The 26569-nt window shown below is 43.5% G+C and overlaps 1 protein-coding gene across 3 annotated transcripts in view; it reads right to left on the bottom strand.

The window, feature by feature from the left end:
- The window catches only part of STK38L (serine/threonine kinase 38 like), a 45343-nt gene extending 42456 nt beyond the window's left edge, over positions 1 to 2887 (bottom strand). Inside the window, exon 1 of one of the 3 annotated variants that reach the window (XM_021538682.3) lies at positions 2797 to 2887. The gene's annotated coding sequence lies outside the window, so the exon portion shown is untranslated. Of the gene's footprint in view, positions 1 to 1948; positions 2016 to 2140; positions 2454 to 2796 lie in introns of those variants that run through there. The other 2 variants (XM_077783183.1, XM_021538684.3) reach the window with 2 other exon arrangements.
- Between the last annotated feature and the right edge of the window lie 23682 nt (positions 2888 to 26569).

The following is a 26569-nucleotide window of genomic DNA, read 5'->3' as shown; positions in this document are numbered from 1 at the left end:
GCAAATACTGGAAAAGTGGGACTACCAGAAATTATTCTGTAGTTTTAAACTACAGACTTGCAGAATTTTCTTCACTAATTAAATTATAAAGTCTGCTCTGCTGCATTTGAAAACTAATTTCTGAGTCTTCAAGACAAGACTCTGCCACCTTAAATACAGTTCCCTATTTAAATTCATAGCACAAAATAAGTAACTATTCCCCGAGTTCCTACCCCACAATACTAAAGTGGCTTACCCCAGTATAAAAATTTTTTGCACAACAAAAGCTGTTATTTAATCACCAGACTTGGAAAAATTCTGCACCAACCCATCTCAAAAATTAGACTCCATTTATTTATAAAACCCGTATTTTCAAGCCACAGCAATGCAATTACCACTAGTGGCAGGTCTGCTCTAAGTGCTGCTATATGTTGAAACAAGCAACAAGAGAAGATTAAATGATTTTGTGGACAATTGTATGTTTGATTTATGTCAACTGCCATTACCCTAAGACACAAAGCCTCTTTCTGGGAGACTAAAAGCAAACCATTTACCATATAATATCAGCTTAGCAGGCTTTGTGCTGATGAATACTGCATTCAGAGAAGCAATTCTTTTCATCGCAATTTCCATGTCTACCCTGCACCTCCTGGAATACAAATATCAAAGTTTATCAACTGGCTTCACATTTTACCTAATGCTCAGCTTAAACTTGGTGGGAAGAACAATTTTTTTATTGGAATAAACACAGACTGAGCGAAAACTGAATTTGTAGGGAGGAGATAACCTCTGAAAGCAAGACAAACCCACTGCCCAGACAGATCCAGTGGACACAGACAGTGACAAAGCTCCTTGTGGTCACTACAGGATTCAAGAGCCATCCCAAACTACAGTAGTAACCTAAATGATTAAAAAAACTCCTACCCACCATTCAAAATGAGCACACCTCAGGCACATGCACTGAACTCCAGTGTGACATCCCACATTGCTCCAACCCAGGACAGTCCCACCAGGGACTCCACTGCAGATCAGACCACCCAAGGGCAGCTCACACAAGCAGGTCCACAAGAGACCATCTGACAGAAACCCAGAAGTTCTGTTCTCCTGGGAACATTCCCTCACCAAGACCATAGGCCTGGTCCAAGTCCACTGTAACTTAATGATGGGGTGTGCATTTGCTGTTTTTTTTTTTAGGACAGACTAACCTTCTGGAAAAAAAGGGCAGAAAGAAACAAAGCATGATACCTGTCCTCTGCAAACATTTGCCTTTGAGTTCTGCTTAGCTAGTGGCTTGGGATTTGTTTTCCCCTGAAATGTTTGAGAAATAAGTGTTTAGAATTTTTTTAAAGCTCTGTTAAGCAAAAATATTTAAATTGAAGAGTATGCCATGTACATTATGAAAAACAAATTAGTTCCCACAGCTATGCAAATGTGACTTTTCCTATCTAAGATATTTCTCGACAAAGCCAGGAAAACATGTCTACATGTGGCACAGAAGATAAAACTGCAACAATTCTATTGGATACAGTAACAGATTCCTCACAGGCAATGAAGGTGCCCACTGATCATCACCTCTCAGGTCAGTAGCCTGTGGGCTCCTATTTCTTTTCACTCTTCTGTGTCAAAATAAAAGCTGATATTCTTTCATCCCTGAAGGAGAAGGAATGAAAACAATTTTTCAGATTCCAGGCATCTTTTATGGACCAGGCACAACTCTAGTGAGATTTATTAGCATCATAAACACTCATAAACAAGATCCCTCTGCTTTAAGTGACTTTAAAAAACTGTAATCAAAATACTGAATCAGTACACCTGACAAACCCCAACAGCTAGTCAACAAAAAACCCACTGCTCTCCAAAAAGAAGGTAAAAGCAGAAGCAATACATCCCACCAAGTATCTTAGAGGAAACTTCTCTTAAAAAAACAAATAAACAACAAAAAAAATCAACAACAAAAACCACAACAAACCCAAAAATCAAACGTCGGCGTTGCTTTTGATTCAGAGGGTACATCAAGGCAGTGTGGATTTCGCGAGAGGAAGCCAGGTACATCAGCACAGGAGGCACGCGTGTGAACTCTTCTAACCCAAGGCGTTCCACATCAAGTCAAACCAAACCACAACCGCACGACCTCTGCAAGTTCCCGGCATTTAACTTTTACCTGAGAATTGTCAAAGAGACTCGTCCAAAGACACAGAGCACGAGCTAGACAGCCCCACCACGGCGGCCGCAGTCCCGAACTCCTCCGGCTCGGCACAAGGTTTGGGATTTGCTCCTCCCGCGAGTGGAAACTTGTGAAGGCTGTTTGCTTTTCTAAGCGCATTACGGAGATAATTTCGTCCCTTTATTTATTTATTTCTAAAGGGGGCAGGACACCCTTAAGCCCAGGGCACGTTCCGTGGCAGGAGCGCAGCCCAGCCCTGCCCCGGCCTCGGGGGCTCCGCAGCCCCGGCCCCGCTGCCCGCGCCGGGCTCGCCTGTCCCCGCACCGGCACCCCGGGCACCTCAGCCTCCCGGGGCTGCGGGACGAGCCGCGGCTCACCCCGCGGGCAGGGACACCAGTCACCCGAGGGGCGGGCGGGCGAAGCGCCCCGCAGCCCCGAGCCACCCCCGACCGTCCCCGCAGCCGAAGCTGCGCTCCCACAGCCTCCGCGGCGATGGCTGCTCCTGCTGCCTCACGCTGCAGGGGGGAGCGAAGAGAGGAGGCGGGGGGAGACTGCCGCTCTCCAGCGGCAGCGCGCCGCGGCTGCTTCCGCGGGCAGCGCCGGGGCGGAGGGTGCCCGGCTCGCCTCAGCGCCCGGCTCGGCTCAGGACTCACCTCCCACCCGTCCGAGCGCGGCGCCGCCCCCGCGCTAATGGCAGCGGGCGGGCCCGCGGCGGGGGCCGATGTTTACCCGCCGGCTCTCGCGAGAGCCGCGCGCCGCCGAGCCCCGCGCCGCCATTGGCCGCGCCCGCCCAGCCCCGCCCCGCCCCGCCGCGCCGGCGGCGGCGTCCCGGGAGGGGACGGGACGGGACGGGACGGGACGGGACGGGACGGGACGTTGGGGTGCCACGGGGCTCCCCTGCTCCAGCCGGGCCATCCCAGAGCACAGGGCACGGGATTGTGTCCAGAGGGGTCTGGGATATCCCCAGTGAGGAGACTCCCCAGCCTCTCTGGACAATCTGCTCAGGCTGGGTCCCTGCCCAGGACAGAAGCTGTGCCTCCTGCCCAGGTGGAGCCTCCTGGGCTCAGTCCCTGCCCGTGGCTCTGGTGCCATTGCTGGGCCCCAGAGCAGAGCCTGGGCCCTGCTCGGAGCCCTCCCTGCAGCCAGGGACACCCAGGGCTGAGGGTCCCTCTCAGCTGGGGCTCCTCTCCAGCTGCACAGCCCCAGCTCCCTCAGCCTTTCCCTGCCAGAGCTGCTCCAGGCCCCGAATCCTCTCGGCAGCCTCCACTGGCCCCGCTGCAGGAGCTCCATGGCCCTGCTGTGCTGTGGAGCCCAGAGCTGGACCCAGCGCTCCAGATGTGCACACAGGCTGGGCAGAGGGGCAGCATCACCCCTCAGCTGCTGGCCCCAAGATCCTGTCCCCCCAGCCCAGCATAAACTTTGGCACTCAGCGAGTTCTGCCAGTCGGGACTCACCAAAGGGTCTCACAGTCGGGAGTTAGGCTGACCTCAGCTATGCAGAAGGCAAATCTGTCAGCTCACATTGGAGGAATGACAAAGGACAATTATCTGCTCCCATCACGACGTGGACCATGTGGAAGTGAGGGAAAATTTGTCTTGATGTCATCACTTGACTTGAGGAGAGTTGCTGATGAGGAGGACTTAAACTGACAGATTTATTTTACCTCGTTAGTCTTTATGTAGAGATAAGGAACTTAGGAGTTCTGTGCACTAAGGCAGATTTCTTGCCCAGAGACCTCACAATTTCAGGATCTGCAGCAGATCCAGAGAATCCACCGTGGAGCTCACAGAGTACTGTGAACCTACTTGCTGAAACCAGCTTTTGAAAGCATTAGATTTGGTAGGTTTGAAATAACAGAAGCCTAAAATATGCACATTTTAACTTGGATGAGGTGCAGGAGCGCTTCCTGAAGAGACCGGCTGTCCTTTGGGACATCTGAGCCCCAGTCCCACATTTGAAGCCTGAGCTAATGACATTGTGCACTCATGTTCACCATGTTGGAAGCATGGTCACACAACCCAGAAACAGAATTAGCAAGAGGGGAAAAGACACTCTACGATAAATAAATTCAAAATAAAGTGGTTATGGATCTAGAAAACTGGTATTCACTAAAGTTCTCTTCCCAGAGCAGAAGTCCTTAAAAATCTGTGTCAGTAACAGTGGTCAGTGGGAGTGACAGACATCCCTACCCCCTAGCAGGAATGGGACTGGTTTTTTTTGGAGATTTGGGGTATTTGTGAGTTGTAAGCTTTGATTTCAGTACCTTACTCCGGATGTCTGTTCCCAAAAGCTGCCACAGGGAAGTCAGGGGAGGCAAGGTCAGCCTGGGAGAGATGAGGAGGCCCAGCTGTGACAATGAAAATGGAATAAATATTCACAACGTGACGTTCCAGTTCCTGCCTTGCTGCTGGAGCTCCTCTGGTGGGTCCTGCCAGCACAGCAGATGGCAAGCACTGAAAGGCTGTGGTGCCAGTGGAAAATTACTGAGTTTTGTTGGTCCTGTGCATGTATGTGGATATGTGAGGGGGGAAGTGGGGCAAACTTCCATTTATTTAATTATTTTCAAGAGAGAAAGGGAAACAAATGGCTCCCTAAGACTAAAAAAATTACTGCCATATAAGGAACCAGTCTCTTGTTTTAGAGGAATGAGGCATGTCTGTTTGCATTTTGAGTTTTCTGTATGAGTCCATTTAACTTTCCTCATAAGTTAGGACTGTGATTTTTTTCTAAATAAAAGTGCAATTAAAAAGAGAAACAGTATATTAATAAAAGCACTGGCTGTTGCTTAACAGACCTATGGAAAAACGAAGTGTTTCATGTTTCTATTTTTATGTGGCTATAAAAGTATTTATGTTAGTAGACATTCCATGACATTCCATCTCAAAACACACAGTTTTTTTTTTTAATTTTCTAATTTTAAATATATGTTTTTAACAGAGCTGTACACATAGAAGGTTATCTCACTGCTATAAAAGTCTGATTAATGGGTTCACCACTGTTGCAGTTGAAGTTAGTGGGCTGGTGCCTCGTGAATATTTGAGCTTGTCCATAGTTTTTGAAGGTCTGCACATCTAAAGAAACTTATAACTAGATGCTCATCCTGAAATGAACCATGGCATAGCCAAACCAAGCAGATGAATTTGTTTGTTGTTGAAAGAGAGCTGACAGAAATACCTAAGGTTGTAACCCAAACTGTGACAGTGTAACCATTACCAACAGCCCAATAAACATTTATTTTCTCTATTAGCCCATAATATAGAAATATAAGCACCTATTCACCATGTAGAAGGGCAGCAGCTCTTTAAGCTGCCAGGCATAGGAGTTAGACAAACATTTGGAAAGAGAATCTTTCCTGAGCATGCAAACTTGTGCAGGCTGTGACAACCAGCCAGGCTCCTGCGCCCTCTGCTCCTCCAGTGGCCCCGGGGTGCAGCAATTAAAGGCAAACACAAAAGGCCAAATACCTCTTGCCAAATTCCACCGAACCTCTGAAGCCTTCAGAAAACTTAGGGGAACGTCTGTGGCAAAGCAAAACAATGTTGTCCTCGTTGTTGTAGTTCAAAGGAGAGAGAGCTTGTCAGAGAAAGGACATTTGTGTGAGGGTTTGACATTTCTTTCTTTGCAGTCAATTGGTGTAACAAATCCAAATTGCTGTATCAGAATCATGCTGGAGATGAAGCATCAGCATCAGAAATAACCTAGAAACGTTTAATTCCCGAGTAGTTTGCATCTAACTACTTCATCAACATTTAGGACTCAATTCTGACTTTCCTTTCTTTTTCTTTCTTTCTCTTTCTTTCTTTCTTTCTTTCTTTCTTTCTTTCTTTCTTTCTTTCTTTCTTTCTTTCTTTCTTTCTTTCTTTCTTTCTTTCTTTCTTTCTTTCTTTCTTTCTTTCTTTCTTTCTTTTCTTTCCTTCCTTCCTTTCTTTCCTTTCTTTCTTTCCTTCCTTTCTTTCCTTTCTTTCCTTTCTTTTCTTTCTTTTCTTTCTTTTCTTTCTTTTCTTTCTTTTCTTTCTTTTCTTTCTTTTCTTTCAGTTTTCCTAATATAGCCCAGATGTATTTCTTAAGAATAAGCCAGAAAAATTCCAGAATACTTGAGATTGGTCAGAAAATAATGCAGAGCTAGGTAAGCATAGTGCAAGCCATTCAGAGACATTCCCACAAATTTTTTACTGGTTTACCTTTTTAGCTGCTGCTGATACGACTTGTAATCCAAATTTACTTGTAGCTCTCTGGTCTGTCTGAATAACAGAAGTCTATGGTTTTTATATTTAACAAGTAGAAGGCCAGGAAAAATCCAAATGCTTTAATCTGTTTTATAACACTTTAGCATTGTGCTGCTACACAATTCTGATAAGATTTCGCACTTGTGGAGTGCACAAATCCTTAGTTACCTGATTCCAGTGGGGCACAATAGTGAATCAAATGCTCAGCAAACGCTGCAGCATGGACAAAAATGTAATTTCTTAATAGGTGGAGTGCAAATTTAAAAGGAGGCACATATGGTCAAACTTCATATACAGTATCTCACATTTGAATTAAACAGTTAAGATCTTGGGTCTGCAAACTCTTGAAGAATGAGACAGCTCAGAAATTCATTGGGTTTACTTTTGTGAGACCTTTCAGAGAGGTAAGGTTTGCTCACCCAGTTATTTCCTGCCATGCTCCATCTTTAGGAAATCATCATCGATATTTAAAAATAACTAATGACATCAGAATGTCTGCACTGGTTCAGAGCTGGGCTCTCTCAGTCACATTTCTGACTTCCTGGTGATCATGGCCTGGCATCTAGGGAAAAGGAAGAATGGAAAAAATCCACAAAGGATTCCTTTAAAACCCTCTCACCCTTCACCTATCCCAAGGCAGATGTTGTCTGTCTAATTAATAACTTGAAGGCTTTTGCTCTTCCATATGTTTGTGCAGCCTACTCTTAAAATCCTGGAAACATCTTGTATTCCCAGCACATGGGACAGCCTGTTGAGTGAAATTCATCTCCTTTGGCTTGTCCTGAACCCAGTTCTGAGAGCATCTTTGTGTGAATCCTGAATTTGTTACTAGCACAGATGATGAACTGTCAATTCATGTCAATCCTGGCGGTGCTACTCTTTTTTTTTTTTTTAATATACTCTTCCTTCTCAGTTTTCTTTATTCCTAGCCTGGAAACCATTCCATACTCTCATCAGTCATGTTGCAATGTTGCAATTTCTATTACATTTTTGGAAGAAAAGGAAGCAAAATTTCACCATTCAAAGTATGGACAAAACATGAATTTAGCCAGGGGTACATAATTTATACTTCATCTCTTAATCCAGAGGCAGAGCACATAATTTGCTATGTCTCTTAAAAATATGAAAAAGTTAAATGATGTCAACAAATAAGTAATATTAGTTCAGTTCTAAAAATAAGGTGCCTTTTGAGGGTATTTGAAACAGTCCAGCTCTGTTCCATACAGGCAACCACAGACTGTTCTGTATCCACACCCTTTCTGAGAAAATTCTAGTTTATACTTTCCTGAAAGCCCAGATAAGTTTCTTTATATTAATAGCATCTGTGTCACAGAGCAACCATTTATATTTCCATGTGTATAGTCTAAGGAACAAAGCAACTCATTCAGCTCTGCAAAATCAAGGAAATTGGTATAGTCACCTTACAGGCTGTCAACTCATATCCTGAACATCTTAGCAACTCCCAGCAGCCCTTCCAAAACCAGGATTTCACCAGTTTTCAATACCATTGAAATTACTTCTTTCCTATGTAAGTACTATTATTATTTTAGCATGAATTTCTGTCTTGGCTGTGACTTTTGCAGTCAATTTGGAGCTCACAGCATAGTTCTTCCTGGCACAGAGATACCAGATTCCTCAGGCAGGAGTTAAGGATGTGACAAATTTGATTTGTTTTGTAAGCAATTAAAATATTTATAGCTGAGTTCGCTTAAACAACGTCATCTCTTAAAATATTATTCCTGGATTCTCCTTGGAGAAAATCCTTGGTGGACTTGCAAGAGACATATTTAGTACATGATCTTTTTCCATAAACAAGGAAACATGGAAAGTCTGGAACAAAACAGCTAAAAAAATGCACTAACTAATAATAATAATTTTTAATTAAGGAAGCTCAGTATTATTTATCAGTTAGCACAGTCAGCATTGTCCTTTCTTCAAAATTCCAGAGAAAAATTAAGGTGACAATTTTCCCAGTCAATCCCAGGGATACAAAATAATACACTAAACAAAAATACTTGTGTTTTCCAGACACCTTATTCTTAGTCAATATATTTGATCCATTCTTACGCTGGTTCAGCAGTGATTCTATGCTTTTTTCTTCGTAGCAAAGATTCTCTGCAGATTCTTTGCTAAATCCTTTGTTTTTTTCACATTATCCCAAGACATGGAAGGTCACTGTGTGATGCAAGCTTAACCACAGTCTGTCTTCTTACTCAATGTTTGCTTCCTATAAGGTGATCAACTGCAGCTTTTCTGTCTGACATAAAGCTCTCAAAATAAATTAGGGAAAAAAGAAACTGGAACAAGATGTAAACAAAATGATGCAACTTGCTGTTACATTCTGTTCCCTGTTTTCCAACCCTAATTTTAGGGCCTGATACTGAAGTCCCAGTGAACACAGCTTCTGGAAGAGCCTAGGGAAAGGATGTTCTTGCTTGGAGGGGCTGGCTGGCATCACAGCACGGTGTAGCTGACACAGGAGAACCAAGGACAGCCAAACAGGCACAGGAGGCACAGAGACTGACCAACCTGCCTGGAATTGGAGATGCCAAGTCCTGTGACGTGACTCAGAGCACCACACTCCAGTCACAGGGCACAGGCTGGCTCTGGTGCCACAGAATGGGGCTGAAGTGATGAGCTCTCCCCCTTGGTATTGATGTTCAGTATTGATGTTCTCCTCTCATGGATTGATGTTCAGTTCCAAGAGAGTCAAAACCTGTGGTTCCAGAGCCTGTAGCTCAGTGTATGGAGCCAGTGTGGGAGGTAAGAGGATGGACTACAAGGAAATGGGATAACTCTCAGTGAGGCTGTGAAGAAGCACTTCTGGAACCATGAAAGGTTTGGGCAGAAAGGACTGGTGTAAGCTTAGACCATAAATTCTGTGATCATGTTCAGGCACTCCATTCCTAACTTGAATGATCCAGCTGTACCTCGCAGGAGCTGCATGGTAGGGAGGAGAGTTTGGTAAGGGAAGAGATCAGAGCAATGGTCAGAGATAATCTGAGAAAACCACACGTCCAAGGATCAAGGAGTCTTGAGAGCAGGGCTGCTGTTTCCATGGTAGAAGAAGCAAGGGATCACTGGAAAGAACTTAGAAGGTTTTTCTAACCCAAAGTTAAGCTAATCCAAGGTTAGGGAAGCACTGTAAATCCTTAAGGGCTCAAGAATCTTAAATCATCTCTCCTGTCCTAAGCTTTCACAAAATTCACAGAACCATGAGTCTGGGGAAAAAAGAGAAAAAAGGAGATGATGGTGATGAAATCCCAGGGTTTAGGCAAGTTCTTTAGTTATTTAATCTTTTCTGCCCTGTTCTTCCACTGCTCTCAATTTCAATGGAATAATTGAAAGCCTGAAAAACTCCATCCTGAGTACTCACACAGATATACAACCCCTGCTCTGCTGTGTTCTTGATTTACACTTCCAGTCCTTTCACTCTTCGTCTTCCAGCTCCATTGCCTAGAGCCTTCCCTGTTCCCTAAATCCACTCAGCAGTACCTGACTACTCCTACAGCATTTCCCCAACCACTGACAGCCTGGCAGAGGTTGTCCTCTGTTGCCAGTGTGTGTGAAGCATGTTCTTGTCATGCCTCTTATCACTGGTTCTTCTTACAGAAGAGGATAGGGAGCGTTCTCCGTGTTGTTTGCTGTTTGTTAACAGCAGAAGTCTGTTCTAGCTTTTTAATGCTAATCTGATCTTCAGTGACAAAGTTGCAGAAAGGTCATTTCTCCAACCTAGACAACTAAACAAAGAGAGAGAGAAAACTCTTCATAGAACTAGAGCTATCCACCCTTGATGTTTGGGTGTTTCTCACACATCAATGAAATGCAGGAAAAATCTTCAGGGTTAAAAAAATGATAGGTCAGTTCTGAAATGAGCTGGCTTTGCAAATTGGCTTAGCTACCTTTAGCACCTAATGTGGAGCAGGAGATTCTAGGCAAAACACTTCAAAACCAAAGTGTAATTCTCATTTGAAATGGGGGTTTAAGAACCAGTTTTTCTATGTCTCACACAATCACTATGAAGATACAGAAAATTAGCCCATTTTTTAGGAGAAGGTTAATTGTTTTGCTGGTGAAGTCTGAATAAGCTCTCAAGAATCAGTTCTCACTTGACCAAAATATTATGGGATCCCTGTCCATTTATTTGTCCTAGTTACAAACACATCCACACACAGTCTGTAATTGAATCTGGCACATGAAGATGTGAGTGTACTGGCCTAACCCAGCAAAATCTCTGGCATTCTGGAGCTTTGATGTCAGCAAATAACACCACCCTCTCCCATTCACCTCAAAAGTGACCCTCTGAAGGTTTCCAGATGAAGCACTAACTGCTTTGACAGATTCCCAGCAGCTTTGGCATTCCAGCAAGAGTTCTCAAAGGTTACTAAGGAGACAGACTGGTCAACCATTGCATCTTTAGGTCAAGCCCCTGTGAAATTGAGACAATCACCCTGTGAGGACAAACCTGCTAAATGGGATGACATTTTGGGGGCTCACCTGTGTTGCAGGTAGTGTTTGCAGTGATACCAACATCTGCCCAATTTAGCCTAGAGATTTGTTCAGACAGTGTTTTATGCCATTTTACACAGTTAAAAAAAAAAAAAATGTAAACATGCTGTAATTTGCTTTTTGCTGCTTTTCTTTGTGAAACTTACTTTTTTTGCCATCCTTTTCCACTACCAAAGTAATTGCAAGCATAAATTCCGTAAGTAGCCTTTTCACTTTTAATATACCACAATTGAATTGCACCCTGGAATATAATGATCTAAGCACAGTCTCCATCTGCAGAAGAGAAGAAAGTGATTTCAAGCTAACAAAATAGCAACAAACTTAATGCAGCCTCACACTTGTTTAGACTACTAATGAGGGAGAGCAGGGAAAGGAAAACAATTCTGTTCCATTCCACTTATCTTGTGGGCTTGGATCTTTAGATTAAAATAATCCAATTAATTGTCACAGCATGAAGAAAATAGTTGGGTCTGAAAAAAACGAGGCAGAACCCTAAAGAAAAAAAAAAAAGTATGTTTAAGGTCTTAATTTAAGTCAGCAAAAGATCTGGTTCCCATGGAGCGATTCCAGAGCCTTGTGTGCATTGTCCCTGAATGGGTCCAATGTCACAGAGAGGTGGAGCAGTCAGCTCAGGCACATTCCACAGGATGAGCAGGACCAGTTGTGTAATGCTGGATCTCTCACAGTCCTGTTGGATGGAATTCTTGTGGAGCCCTCGGGTGCACCAATGGAAGCAGAGTAATGAAGCCTGCAGCGCTTGAGCCTGCTGTGGAGAAAGGCCATGGGGGTTCAGGGAAGGAAAGCTTTTTAAAACTGCATCAAACAGCAAATCCCCAGAACTCTGTTCTTACCCTCCCAGTTCCCAGTCAAGGATCTGCCACGTTTTTCAGGAATTACTGCAATTCAGAGGCTCAGGCAATGAGCTGCCAGCAGGGTGTCAGTAGAGCTGGAGCTGCCAAAGCTGTTTCTCAGTCTCTCCAAAGGGACAGAATGTTAATCAATGCACTCATTTTTCTCCTTCCACTGTAATTAGCCATGCATGACCACAGCTTGACCACCTGAGTTAACTCAAAACTGTGGAAAAAAATCAGTATGCTCAGAAGGATTACTGACCAAAGAGAAGTCAAATATCTGGCCTGGTTTGGTGAGGGTCAAAGCAAACAGTCAGATGATAGGGAGTGCAGACAAAAAGGTGTAAGCATGGACAAAAACTCTCTTTGATTTCTATGGTTTAACTAGTCTCCTGTCTCCCTGGGACAGCAGTATTCCTTAGTAAAAAACATAGCTCCAAGGCTATTTCCAAAGAGATTGCATATATTAGAGTTCTTCCACTAGCTGGAAATTTTTCATGAGCTGAACAAACTAGGGAACCCTGCTCTTTAATGAGACTCCTGTCCTCCTTCCAGAGTAGCTGTGGCTTCCCCATCCCTGAAAGTGTCCAAGGCCAGGTTGGATGGGGCTCTGAGCATCCTGGGATAGTGGAAAATGTTCCTGCCCATGGCAGGAGGTTGGAATGAAATGGTTTTTAAGGTTCCCTTCCATCCCAAATCATTCTGTGATTCTTTTCCCTACAGAGGTGGGGGACTGACCCACAGAGCAACTGTAAAATCACAACTGAAACCTTTATTTCTGCATCCTAAGTACTGGCAACTAAGAAAACATCATGGCAGTGAATATGGAGAGGAAAAATTTGTTGAAAGCAAACAGCAACCAAATTCTTCAGAGAAGCTGGAGAAATTTCTCATCAGAAGAGAATATTTAAGAAGTGAACAACTGCTCAAACAGTTGGAGGGGGAAAGAATATCTTAACTCACTTTAAATAAACATTTGTTGCAATAAATAACATCTGGAAGTGTACACCAACAAGATAACATGAAAAATGGCAGAAATACTACCACATCATGTTTACCTCCTAGAATAAATGGAATTACTCTCTAAATTCCCTTCTAGATCTGTGTGTGCCTGTGAACCTGGAGCACAGCAACACTGGCTGGCAGGAACTCTGCAAATCATTGTCCAAACACTCACTTGAACTGGGGCTGCCACTAACTCATGGGTTGTCTTGTCTAGCAAGGTCCTGAAAACCTCCAAGGCCACCTACTGCAGTGTTTTTCCATCCTCCCATCAAAAACATATCCTAATGTCCAATCCAGACTACCCAGAACACTCTGTGGCCTCCACATCCTCATATACCACCTTACAGTGGTATATGAAGTTCTCAGCACTTGGCTCTTCTTTGGCTTGACATTTTGGTAGCTCCTCTCCAAGCAGTTTTGTTTTCTTTTTAATTCATCATTTTTAAATGATTATGCTACTTCACAGGATGCCAAACGTGCTATGTGATCCTCTTTGTAGCTGGCAGTGGGGAATGGGTCTCTGCACAAGGAGTGTTTGTTTTTCCTGTGGCTGTTTGCAGGAGGAGCACACCCAGTGAGGTCCAAGGACATCAGTCAGAGAGAGGAGAGTAGAATAAGCAGATACAGAGAAATTTGGTTTTCCTTAGGATGAAATGCCTTCTTTTAATTTTGAGGCATTTGTATCCTATATTACAAACCTATTAATCAACTGGTAAACATTTAAACCTCTTAGCTGGGATTGTGAGCTGCTTCTGCAGTTGAAAATCTTCAACCAGCATTGGCCAGCAAGAAGTGTTGCTTCGTTGCTATTCCCTGAAAGGTGTGTTAGCTGTAATCTCTAATAGCCTTGAGCATATCTGAAAACTCATTTTTCTACACATATGCCTATGGATATTGTAAGAATCACGCTGCTCTCAGCTTCTGGGATCACCTGGAATCTTTCTGGAGAGCTTTAGGACTGGTGCAATGTATTCCTGTTAAACCATCTGGCCGAGAGATTTTTTTTTTCCCCCTAGAATTTATACTGGAGCCTGAATTTAGAGCTCTTGATGGCACACTGAATGTTGCATAGATTTAGTCAGGCCTTTTACTGCCTTTTGTTGCCCATTAGAGGTTTTGTGGCGATGGCATGCTGGCACTGAGCTGCTGTCAGTGTGTTTCTTAGGCTGCCCCTGAGGGTGGTTTTGCTCTCGCCTAGTTTCATCTGATTTTGCTTTTTCAGATGATTTTTTGTTAGACAACATCAGTTGCTGCCAAAACAGGCACGAAACATACTTTGTAGAAAGCAGGTATTTAGGTGAAACATTTTGTGAAAGTGGAGTTCACTGAGCACTTTTGTACCTGGAGGTTTGGGGTGCTTTGGGCAAAATCCAAAGCTGTGACCCTCCACACTAAGTTCAGGTGTAGTAATAGAAGTTTTATCACAAGAGATGCTGATCAGTGTGTTCTGCTTGTTCTCCCCCTCTCTGGAAGGGTCTATTTTATTAAAATCATGTTAAAGTAATTCCTTACAGTCCTCTACAAAATATTCAGTTCAGTTTCACTGAACACTGCAATCACCTCTATTTTCCCCTCGTTCAAGAAAAAATCTATTCCAAGCAGATTTTTTTTTATGCTTCTGCTGTTCTGGTTTGTTGGTCTGGTAAGCCACACCATTAATTTTAGCTAAGTGATCACTACATTTGTGCTTTTTGCAGCTTGCTCTTTTATATCCATTCTTCATTTGATTTCAAGTTCACATGCTGTATTTTGCATGTAATTCATAATCTACCAGCTACATGAACAGAGCTAATCCTGTCAAAGAACACACTATCACTATGTTATAAATAATTGTCTGCAGCCTGGTCCAGGATTTCTTTACTACTCTTGACTAGGTAAAAAGATGAAAAGCTACTTGTCTTGCCAGTAAAAATCACATTTCAGTAGATGGACTTTTAAAAAGATCATGATGTAGCACAACTAAACCCAAGAAGGCAGAGCTTATGCCATTGTGTTATTACCCTGTCCCATTATGCCATTCCCCTGTCCAAGAACTATTTTGAATGCAAAAAAAAAGTCACTTAAGAACTCTTAGAAAATAGAACATTCACCAAGGAATAATTCATAAGTAACCTACTGATAAAGCTGCTTCATGCTTCAAGTGTTACCACATCTGGTCCAGCAATTTTGACTTATCTAATGGTAAAACTTCCTGGTTTTGTTTTAAATTGCTGCAATTTCTTCCCCTTATGTCTAAAGCACCAGGCAATGCCTTCTGTAAGCCAGAGCAAGTGGCCAAATGTCCCAGTTCTTTGTGGAGCAGTGGCAAGTCACTTTTAGTACAGTAACTCTGGAGTTGCCACATCTTCTCCAGGCACAAACTTACCTCATGGAGCAGACAGATACAAGCACTGATAAAACAGGGCAAATAGCTGGAGATCTGCAAGATTAACATGTTATGTGTAAAACTACATCAGCTGTAAGCAGGAGAGTTTCCCAGAGACTGGATGGCTGCAATGGCACGAAGCAGGTGACATTATTTCTGCTGTTCTTGCCTGTGATGCTGCTCTGAGGTGTGTAGTAACATCAGTGAGACAATCAGGAATAAAAACAACAAATGCATCGCAATTCAAAATTTCAGCCAAGACTACACCCCTTTGCTTGTGAAAATTTCATCACACCCTTCTTCAAATGACACCTCTGAACAAGGTTTGGGGATCTGCCAGGAAAGGAAGTCCTTTGAGAGACAGCTCCCAAACGTGAGCAACTAACAAAAGTTGAAGCAGTATTTAAATCAGGCACTGAAACTCTCAACCAAGTTTCTTAATCTCTCATAAAAATACTCTCTTCAGCAAGAGATTCCTGATTAGTGCTGAAATAAGATATTTTCAGATAAAGTGTTCAGAGAAGCAGGCACCATCCACATCATTGTCAATGACAGAACATGGCAGCACTTACCCACTTCCAGTTCCCAGATGAATTTCAGTCCTACACTGTTGAACTCAAGGGATGCTGCTCTTCTTATCCATTTTCACCTCTCCCTTCTTATTCCTGCAGCAAGATTGGCCCCTTCTGGCATCACTTGTGGGATGAAGTCTCCCTGACTTCTGTGCATGTGTGAGGTTTTGGCTTTAGTGACAGAGCTGAGGGCAGCAACCACATCGCTCACACCTTGCCTCCTCCTCTCTCATTAATGGGTTTTATCACCACAATATCTATATCTCTTCTTCCAGGCGTTCTTCAGAGTGGAAAGGACCCTATTTATTTCACCTGTCTTCTCTTATGTGCATGCTAGTGATGAGATTTTAATTAAAAATACAGAGAAGGGCTTTGTTGTAAGGAAAGTTGACTACTAGAATGACATGGGGAAGTAAGAGCAAGACAAATAGCAGGTCTTGTTGAGCTAAGGTGCTCGAAATAAAGAGAATTAGAAATGCAATAAGTTGTTGGTGACTTTTATGTAATATCTATATTGCCAACATAAGGTGATTTATCTGGTATTCAATGCCAATCCTATAAACACACAACAAAATGAACTTTTTAAACTTTACCTGAGTGTGGGAAGAAACATAACCAGCATTAAGGAAATTTCTCGGGAGCTGTGCTAATGGGCAGCTTTTTACAATGCCTGTGTGTGCATGTATGTGTATTAATGTGAATTTGAAGGAATCAGGTTTACAAAAAAAAAAAAAAAGTATCTATCAAAATCCCAGTGCTGATGGAATGAAGTTTGACTCACACTCCTTAAGAAGGGTGGAGTGTGTGGATTCAGACCTGGCCCTTTGGTTTATGTATTTCTCCATTTGGTTTTACTGTATGAGTCACAAAATACCTAAAAATTCACAGATGGAAAAGGCTGAGGAATAGCACATCTTTTTTTTTTTTTTATGAGCAACTGGACCAATTTACCATCCCAGACAGGAAGGACAATAAAATGAAATTAAAAATCTAACCTTTTATTGAAACTACTTCATGTATTTCCCTCATTCAGTAAGGAAATATGGACTGTTCTAGGAACCACCAAGAAACATTAAGTCATTTGTAGAAAGCTCAGATTATTACGTCACCTGTCTGAACAGAGATTTATTACTGCTAAAATTCTGTGCTGCAGAAACACAGCATCAATAAATCATCATTTACCTTGTCAATAGCTTTAATAGGAGAGGGAACAGGCTGGAAATTTTTCTGGATGCAGTGATACTCCAGAAGAAGATCTGAGACTGGAGTGTTATTGCCATTAGGAGTAACAATATTTACTTGTCTCTCAAAGGAGGGTCAGGATCAGATCTGCATTAGAAAAATAAAAAAAGAAAAAAGAAAAAAGGACTTGAAAATTCTGCTTTGTGTCATTCCTTGTGCATGTTGCCACCTCTCTGGCTGCCAGAATTCCTCATGAGGGTACAGGTGAGTGTTCCTCACTCACACCAGTGGAAGTGACTGATAACCTCCAGCTTGTGCCAAAAAGCACCAGACTGGGAGGATTATTTATGCCCAAATATTTGTGAAGCCTTTGCAACTGGAAGTACAATATAAATTCTGAATACTGTTGGTTAAGAGTGTTGAGCTCTTTGCACAGTTGAGGAACTGCAGTTTACCATGTGGCCTGTCTTTATGGGGAAAGATTTTAAATGATTTGCTGTTCTCCAACTTGTTACTGTGTTTATGGTAGTTACTGTGTAATTCTGCAAAACATCAGCACTGTAATTTTAAGGTTGGTAGGATGGGAATTTGTAGGACCGAGGCACTACTAACTCATCTATGGTCTCATATGTACTTTCCATCTCTTGCTTTTATACTATCCCTTGACATTTTGTCATCTTTTTGAGTATTCCCTTACTGACTGGGGATTTTGCTCCAGAAATTTATTCCTTTATCTATCTTTAAAGAAGACTGGATAGGCAATGGTTTTTTTTCCCCTATGTGATACTTCTGCTTTTCATTATACTCATTAAAAAGTACACCTTACATTTAACTTTTCTTAAATTGTATTCCTAGAACTCTTAATTCTGCACTCCTTTCAATATAGTTTACATTTCTGATATTTTTTAATCATCTGAATGTTTAGCAACCACAAATACCCCTCCGTTTCATCCCAAGAAAACTTAAAAACCCCTTCAAAAAGAAGTAGAATTTGTTGCAAAAGAAATCTCCAATAAGGAACTGAAAACAAGCTTTGCTATTTCTAATGTCAAGGTATTTCACATCTGCTTTTACATCAGAAGACAAACTAAAGTGAAAACACTCAGCATTTTTCCTGTTTGCAGGTTGTCTTTAGAAAGGAGCTCAAGGCTGGAATGGGTAGAGTGGCCCTGTATTTATTGATCTCACCTCAATTGTCACCTGTCAGCTATAAAAGCTCTTAATGTATCAGAGGGAAATGCTTCAAATTGCTTTAACTGAACCTCGGGGACTGCATCATTAAGCAGCAGTCTCAATGCAGAGGTAACAGTAATAAACTGATAATTCCTTATATTTTTTACTGCATCAGAGCTGAGGGGTGGAAGCTGCATGACTAAGGATTTATAAAACCAGTCTCGTGACTGCAGCCTTTAAAGTAAAGAAGGAATTTATGCTGCCTGCTCGTATTCACAGGTGCTCAGTTTCTCTATTACTGTTTCAAATGCTAGAAAAGGTGAAGCTGTGGACATGGGATTTGTAAAATTTTTCTCTCTGCTTTACAAATTGTGGGACAGCAACCCATAAATGGGTTTATGCACTGCAGTACATGGACATTGGGAAATGAGATTCTGAGAAAGCAGCCAGTTAAGCAAGAAACTCCCCAAACCAGCCAGAAGGAAATGCAGAGAAGTATGCCCAAGGTGAGTGCCCAAAGTCAGTGCAGAGATTAAGTAGGTGATTCTCTGTGTGCTCCTTCCTCTGCATAAACTCCCTTGTTGAGTCTGGTGCCTAATCCAGATGAGCACCTGGCATATTAAGGAAAAGGAAAAAGCCCAAATCCAAAGATAAATTGCATCCTATTTCAGCTGCGTGTTAAGGCATAGACACTTAAAAACCCACAAATTTACTGGTTTGCAGTGGAGCTGTAAAAATAAGTCTCCTAATACCAGTCTTGTTTGTGTTTTGGCCTGAGCCTCTCTTGGTTTCCATTGTGGGGGTTGCTTCCATTTGTATCTCTCATGAAAAACTATTGGAGCAAGGAATCGTCTTTTTCCCAAGGAAAGAGACAGCGGCAGGGCAAAAGGCACAGAAGGCTGCAACTTAGAACCTGTGCTCCCACCTGTAACAGTTTTTTTTTTTTTTTGGTGACCAAATATTTATCAAAGGCAGGTAAAGCACATTTGTTTTCATCCTGTGTATGGTTCAGGCTTTGATTTAATTGTTTTCCTGGAATCAGAGCGGAACAAGCCAGAGCCAGTTTTGTCTTGCAGATGCCTCAGGGCTAAAGTGCAGACTGAGCACTCCTATATTTCTTTACATGTAAATACAGGTGTGCCAGGAATTCATGGGTGCAGAAGGAAGCACCCTGCAAGCAAGGGGGGAAGCTTTGCTCTTGTCTGGGTTCTCAGTTCAAGGCATTTCATGGGAGGTGTTCCACGGGTGAGCACTTGCTCCAGTTGTGATCCCAGCAGACCAGCAAATCCCACGTGGAGCAATGCAAACCTATGGCACGTGATCTTCCTCAGAATAAAACCAGGTGTGATTGAAACCTGCACTTTTCAGACTTGGAGGCTGAAGAGCATTTCCATCAAACACAAAATCCAAGTAGACAGAGGAGATCCTTCAGGGACTGGGAAGACCTCAGGAGGTAATAAAATTGGACTGGGCTGACCAGCCCTCCAAAACATGGTGCTTCCACTACTTGAACAATGATTCTTGACAAAATGTCTGTATCAGGGAAAAACCAAAAGACTAGATGGATTTTATGGACCCTTATGAGTGTTATAAAAAATTTATAGCTTCTTGTGGATTGCTGGCTCATGGTTTGGGACAAAATCTTTAAAGGGAGGATGCATGTTCATTAAGATATGGTGACGCTGGGAAACCAATACTTTTTCTGCAAGGGTATGAACTCTGAGCTGAGCTTGCTCTTTGCTTTGTTCTGGGTTTTGAAGTGCTATGGTTTAGCAGCACAGGTGCTCCATCACTTTATTCTTCTTGACAGGATTTTTGGGGTTACTGAGTACTCCACATGGGATCAGACATTCCTATGATCTCAAAAAATCAGCTGAATCAACTGAAAATGTAGCCTTAAGCGTAACAAGAAGCACGAGTGGACTTGTGAGAGCTGGATCCATACGTGAGAGCTTGATCTCTTGGCAGTCTGTGTTGTCAGGGACCAGAAGAAAACCAGAAGAAAACACCCAAACACTAAGATGGGAGCTCAATGTGTGCAGAGCATGAGTAAACATCTCAGTACCTCTCCACAGGTCCTCTCTTCCTAGAGTTGAATCACACTCTTCCCCTATGTCCCTTATGAAAATAGGAACAGTTTTTACACTAGTGGGATGATGGCAAGAGTGGCACGTTGTGGGTGGTTTGAACTTCACCACTGGAGAGTAAATCCAAGAAAAGCAGACAAAAGGCAAAGGCTTCTCTGTGGTTGAAAGGTTCAGCTTTGTGAATGCTGATGCAGACCTATTTTGTTTACACACTTGCTAATTAATTGTGTTTGCCTAGTTGTCTCACTAGACTAATGGTTAGTTTTACTCTGTAAATAAGGCAATCTGTGGTTATAGCAGAACAGAATCTATTACTGTGAATTTGTCAAATAAATGCAGATTGCAAAATACAAATATCTCCTCTGTCCTGTGAGCAAAAGCCTGCATTGTAATTCTGCAAAGAGTTGTCTAGTCGAGCAATAAATCTTCTGTAAAACACACAGGGTCAAGAAGATACAGGTGGTGAATTTGAAATCCATGAGTAATTTCAGACTTGGTTACATCCAGCTGGTTTGTGTTGCTGAAAACATCACTGCTTTCCCAGAGTAAGAAGGAAGGGCAGCATTTGTCTGGTGAGGTGTTGGGTGCACAGCCCTCAGAGCCTGCTGCAGACCAAGAGGTTTCGTGGGATAGGGACCATAAGAATCAAATATGGCTTTGCAGTGAGGATAAGGATGGTAATCCTGGAGTAAGAGTAAGGTATTACCATAATATTGCGCTTACTTATATGTTATGATGATGCTAATTTATATTTTATGATGACACACTGCCTCTGCTGATTGCTTTAATCCTTAGGAGAACTTAGCTCCTGTGGCTGTTGCAAATGGTCATGAGTAGATGTGAGCTGAGGACCTCTTCCCCACGGCCCTGAAAGGCAGCTCACAGAACTAGCCCAGACATCTGGTGCTTTAGGTGAGAGAAATTCCATCTTCATGTGGCAGCAGCCAAAGCTGCAGTGCAGAGGTGTGCAAAAGGGCTGATCACTTCCACTAGCTGGGAGTTCAGGGGGTGCCTCAGGAAGCTCATGAGCAGCTTTATGTTCACTCCAGGCTTTTCCTGCTCTGCTCCTTTGTGCTGGCTGTGTGGCACAGAGCAGAGCACTGCTCCTATCTCGCTGCTACCTGCTGCCCTGGCCTATCATGCACAGCATCCTTAATTAGCAAAAGCACGAGAACGAGGCAACACATGAAATTGCTGATGTGGATGAGTATTTCACAGACATTTCTCCTTTAGTCAGGGAGAAAAGCAAACTGAAGATGTGTCAGCATACTCACAACAGCATCACTCAGGATGACCATGCACGTGATTAAGCAAATTGCTTTCAGGGAAGTGACTCATTGTTTTAGGTTTGCTTTTTTATTTTTTCTTGCATTATACATAGTAAGTGTATAACTGTGTTTCGGGTTTGCTTTTTATTTTTTCTTGCATTATACATAATAAGTATATAACAGTGTTTTTGTTTATGGGTGGCTCTGGGACAAAAATACACACTGTGTGCCTCATCAGTTAAGTAATCTATGTCTGCCTTTATCCAAGGGTGCAGACATTAGGGAAGTGAAACAACTGAAGGATGACCATCATGTAATAATTATATTTCAGTGTCTCATATTGAGTCAGATCATTTTGATGGAGGATAGCTTCTGGGAGATTGCTCTCCCTGAGCATCTCTTAGAAGTTGTGAGAGTCAGCATGTCTTGCCTTGCTGTGTTTATTCTGAAGTACTCAGATCTATCTTGTCCTGTTGTTCTGGTTAATTTGCTAATGGATAATTGATTACAAGGGAGAGAAAAGTTTCCTGTTCATAGTCAGCTTTACAATCCTGCCTGCCTGGATATGTAGGATGGCACGATAGTGGTTCCCAGATCCTATTTCTGATCTTCCACCTCCTCCCAGTAGGTATCTGATGTCCTGGTTTACCATGTGTCCCAGCCAACAATTATGCCTGAGCAAGTCAATACTGAACAGGTGTCCCAGGGTGCAGTTTATCAGGTGCAGATTATCATCTCAATTCTACTGGATTCAGGGACTTGTGTGCTCTTCAGAAACACACAGCCAGTCACTGTAGGAGTAGAAAGTTGGGTTAGTGCCTTTTTGTTTATTTTCCCCCACTAACCAGGAATAGAGAGCCGTGAGTTTAACATCGTGTTTTATGTAAAACTTCCTGTGTGGTCTGCAACAAGTCATTAGTTGAATTTGCTGTGGTCTGTAAAGAAATAATGTTTCACTGCCATTTGTGTCCTTGAAAGTCAGCCTTCAGTTCATTGGGCCTCTGTAGCCATTTGCAAATTGTTTCAATTTAGGAGCATGGGACAAGTGTTAGAAATCCTCTCTGCTTAAGAATTCTCTGCTTAAGAACATTAAGAAGCATTTCAGTACTCATAAAAATGAATGCTGAGAAAAGGTAATTTGAAAATTATTGCTGTGATTATCAAACTGCAGTACCAGTAAATAATGTGGTATCATAAATGTAGTAAATAATTTGCATCCAATTTCCACATTTTATTACAGCGTCTGTCTGGAATTTGAAGTGCTTCATCTCAGCCAGTTTCTGTAGCTCAGCCCTGGGGGAAGATCAGGGTTTGCTGGTTTTGTTAACTCTTGAAAGCAAAAATCAAAGATGGCAATTGCATCAACTTCCTACAACCAGGGGTGGAGGAGGCTCCCCTCTCAATAGCTTCAGCGCCAAATTCAAATCCTCCTTTAACCCCAGAACCAAATCCCTTGAAGTTTAGCCCTGGTTTTATCGCTGACAACCCTCCTAAGACTTCATAGAAAATACTCTGTGCAGAAGGCAAGAGCCCAGGGCTATATCCAGCTGTGGCAAGGCAGCTCAGACAAGCCAAGCTGGCAGGACCTTGCTGTGCCAAGTGCATCCTGCTGTGACCCTGCTGCGTGGCCGGGTCGGTGGCACCGTGAGGATTTCCCCCTAATTGTGACAGTCATCCCCTGCTTCAACACTTGATGCAGTTTCTGTCCCAGGTGGAAGAGGACATGCCCCTCCTCATCCGTGCCAGCATATCCAGTGCACTGTCACATGGTTTCTCTCTGCATTTCCTGCAGCTGATGAGTCTGCCATGGTAGGACAGCTGCAGCAGAAGAGCTGGATTCAGCCCCACAATTTCCTTCTACTCTGGATTCTGCTCTCACAGCGCTTTTCCAGAGTCATCTGTTCCAAGGGAATTGCAACCAGTTGTTGTCACGATGGACCCATATTAGGGACCCATACTGGTCCCACATATGGCCAAAAAAAGTTCAGGAGTAGCAGCTGATACACCGCACACACCTTCCAAACCATCAGTACAGGTCAAATCATCAGCATCCTTTAGCCTGGCCATCATAACGAAGATTCCCTGGGGAGGGCAGACCCAGAGATGCTTCTGCTGATCAGAACTTTTTATGGATTGAATAATCTGCTTCATAGACTCATAGGATCTCATGGCCTGGCTTGGAAGGGACCTTAAAGATCATCTTGTGTCAACCCCCCTGCCAGAGCAGGGACACCTGCCACCATCCCAGCTTGCTCAGAGCCCCATCCAACCTGGCTTTGGACACTGACAGGGATGGGGCAGCCACAGCTGCTCTGGGCACCCTGTGCCAGGGCATCCCCACCCTCACAGGGAACAATTTCTTCCTGATACCCAATCTAACCCTGCTCTCTGTCAGTGTGAAGCCATTCCCCCTTGTCCTGTCACTGCAGGCCCTTGTCCAGAGTCTCTCTCCATCTTCCCTGTGGGTTCCCTTCAGGCACTGCAAGGCCACAGTGAGGTCACCCTAAAGCCTTCTCCTCTCCAGGGTGAACAATCCCAGTTCCCTCAGCCTTTCCTCATGGCTCAGAGTACAGTGCATTGTGTCTTTAGGTGGTTCTCCTGCAGGGACCCACTGAAGTTTTTGATGAGTTGCTGGGTGTATCAGGAGAACACAAGAATCTGCTGACTGACAGGCAGCCAATTGAGCAGATCCATGTGGTGATGGTTTGCTCAGGACAGCTGTAGGAGATTTAACTGGCTGCCAAAATGTGTGGGCATGAGTCTTTCAGCCTGGATTCAACCTCACAAAGGCCCAAAGCAGGCAGGTCACATCCACACCATGGCTCCTCTGCTATGCTCTGGAGCAAATTTTAGGACCAGAATATAGTTGTAGCAGATAAGGAGCTGAATTTATGAATTGGTACCAGCAACATCACCTCACAGTGAGGTGACCCCACTGTGGGTGAGTGTCTGAGCAGTGTCCTCAGAACCATGGCCTGTCCCCACCAGGCGTGGGGCAGTGGGGATGGCAGGGTGCAGGTGAGGACCCTGTTTTCTCCTCACCAGCCTGTGGCTGTCCCTCCATGCTGGGCTGCACAGCCTCTCTGGGGACCCAGCAGAGGCAGCCCTGTACAGCAGTGACATTCTCCTTTTGCCTGTGTCCCTCACATTCAACACTGGGAGCCCCTACAGCTGCCTCAGCTGTTTGGGCTTTCCAAGTTGAGCTCAGACACAAACCTAGGCTGGGTCCAGTTAGTCTTTTCAAAGGGATCTAGGTGAGCCCAAATCCCTCTTTTTTCAGTCTTGTACTCACAGACTTTATAAGATTCAGCTTTTCTAACACATTGTTTTATGCTTTTCCTTATGTTTTCCTCTTTGAATCTGAAAATTCACATTTTGCTTTGTGTATGTACTGTGTTTTACCTTTCTTTACTTGAGTCTTGGGCATGCCCTGCAGGCTGTTAATGCCGGCCTTGCTTCACCCATCAGCAGCCCCTGAGCAATCCTTCCACACTGGGCAGCAAGGTCTGTTTCCAGGCCCCTTCTAGGATCTGGCCCCACCTTTTGTAACACTTTTTGCCAACAGAAAGGTTTCATGCAGCCTGGGCAAGGATTTTATGCCCGAGAGCTGGAGTCTGTCAGCTCTTTGTTCCAGCTGTGGAGACAATCTCTTTTCAGCATCAAATGTAGGTGTGTCTCGTGCTCTGGTTTCCAGCTTCTAACAAGAAAAGGACAAACCAAAAGGGTTTCTGTTCTCAGATGGTTTCAGAATAAGGTGAAGTGCTGTATTTCTTGCATTTATATCACATGAAGTGATTTTGCCCACGAGGACAGCATTACCTCACACAAAACAAGAGAACGTCTGTGTGCTGAAATGTCAGGCCTCATGGGACAAAGATTTCTCTTTCTAAGTGCTGTAGCTTTCCACAGTTCTCCCTCCTGGTTGATATTTTAATGGTTCTTGTGCACAGCTGTGCACAGGTTTCCTTAGCACAGTGGACAGTTTTTATTTAACACAGGGGAGGGACCAGTCACAGCAAGTGGAGCAGCCAGGTTAAACTGCTTTAACAGCAGTGCTCTCCTGCACAGCAGTGTGTTTGCAGAGCCCTGTTTCCCCCTTGGCATATTCTTGTTTAACAAATATCTCAATCTCTATGGCTCAGCTTCAGCTCTGCCTCATTTGTCTTGTCTTTCCCTGGTGCAAGTTCAGAAGGGCAGCACCTGCCTTCCTGCTTGTACATCAGTGCCCTCACCTCAGCCAGGGGCTCTTGGCACTGTCAGCTGCAGAAGCAGCATCTCCTTAGGCCACTAAGGAGAAAGGGAACACAGCTGACATCTGATTCCCCAGATAATCCATAGGCCCCATGCTAATTGCCTTTACACACTAGGCTGCACAGCCTAAGTGCAGGAAAACAGCTTGTGTCAATGCAGAGAGCAGCTAATGAGAATAATCAGCCATTAACACATCAAATCAGATAATAAATGCTGGAGAGCACATCTGATGGCTCAGAGCCTCTTGTAATTTGTGAAGGTTGCTGGTTTTTTACTTCCCAGTAGAAGAGCAGCCACTCCTGCACAACTTGGCTTTTCTGAGGATTATAGATCAAATAAAAATGTATGGTGAATTACAGCAGCTGGGGTTAAAATCCTAGACTTACCCATTAAAATTGTAGTCTTCCAAGGCCATGTTTCACTCTGCAGGTCAAAGACCTCAGAGCCAGCTGGGGAAAGCTGGGGAGTCTGGAGCTCTGTCAGTCCAAACACTTTTACCCACAGGCTCAGGTGGGGGAGAAGGGGCAGTGAAGAGTGCCAGAATTCCCTCGTGTGCTGCTTTACCCTCACATAGGGTCTGTATGTGAAGATTAGTCCTTACAATAACCACAGAGAAACTAAGGAAACACATCTGGAAATAAACTACCTGGAGCTAGAACTTTGGGAATAGCAATTGGAGGAGTTTTCTAAACATTGGTTAGATATTTTGCTTGCCAGTTTCAAAGCCCTCCTCAGTCAATTAATGCATTTATGTGGTACCACTTCACAGTAGAAATTGGCAGATGCTGAAAAGCCCTTCTCTTTGGTGTGGGAAATAGCTGAAAATCAGTAGTCTGGAGAGTATAAATGCAGAAAATTAAGACTGCTGAGTGCTTCCTAAGCAAGTCAGAAGGGGACTTGTATAGGCAATGCCATCACTAGCTGGGATTTGCTGTTC

This window comes from Lonchura striata, chromosome 5 (genome assembly GCF_046129695.1).
Source record: "Lonchura striata isolate bLonStr1 chromosome 5, bLonStr1.mat, whole genome shotgun sequence".
NCBI classification, from domain to species: Eukaryota; Metazoa; Chordata; class Aves; order Passeriformes; family Estrildidae; genus Lonchura; species Lonchura striata.
The sequence above is the reverse complement of the archived record's forward strand: the minus strand, read 5'-3'. Positions and strand labels throughout refer to the sequence as shown.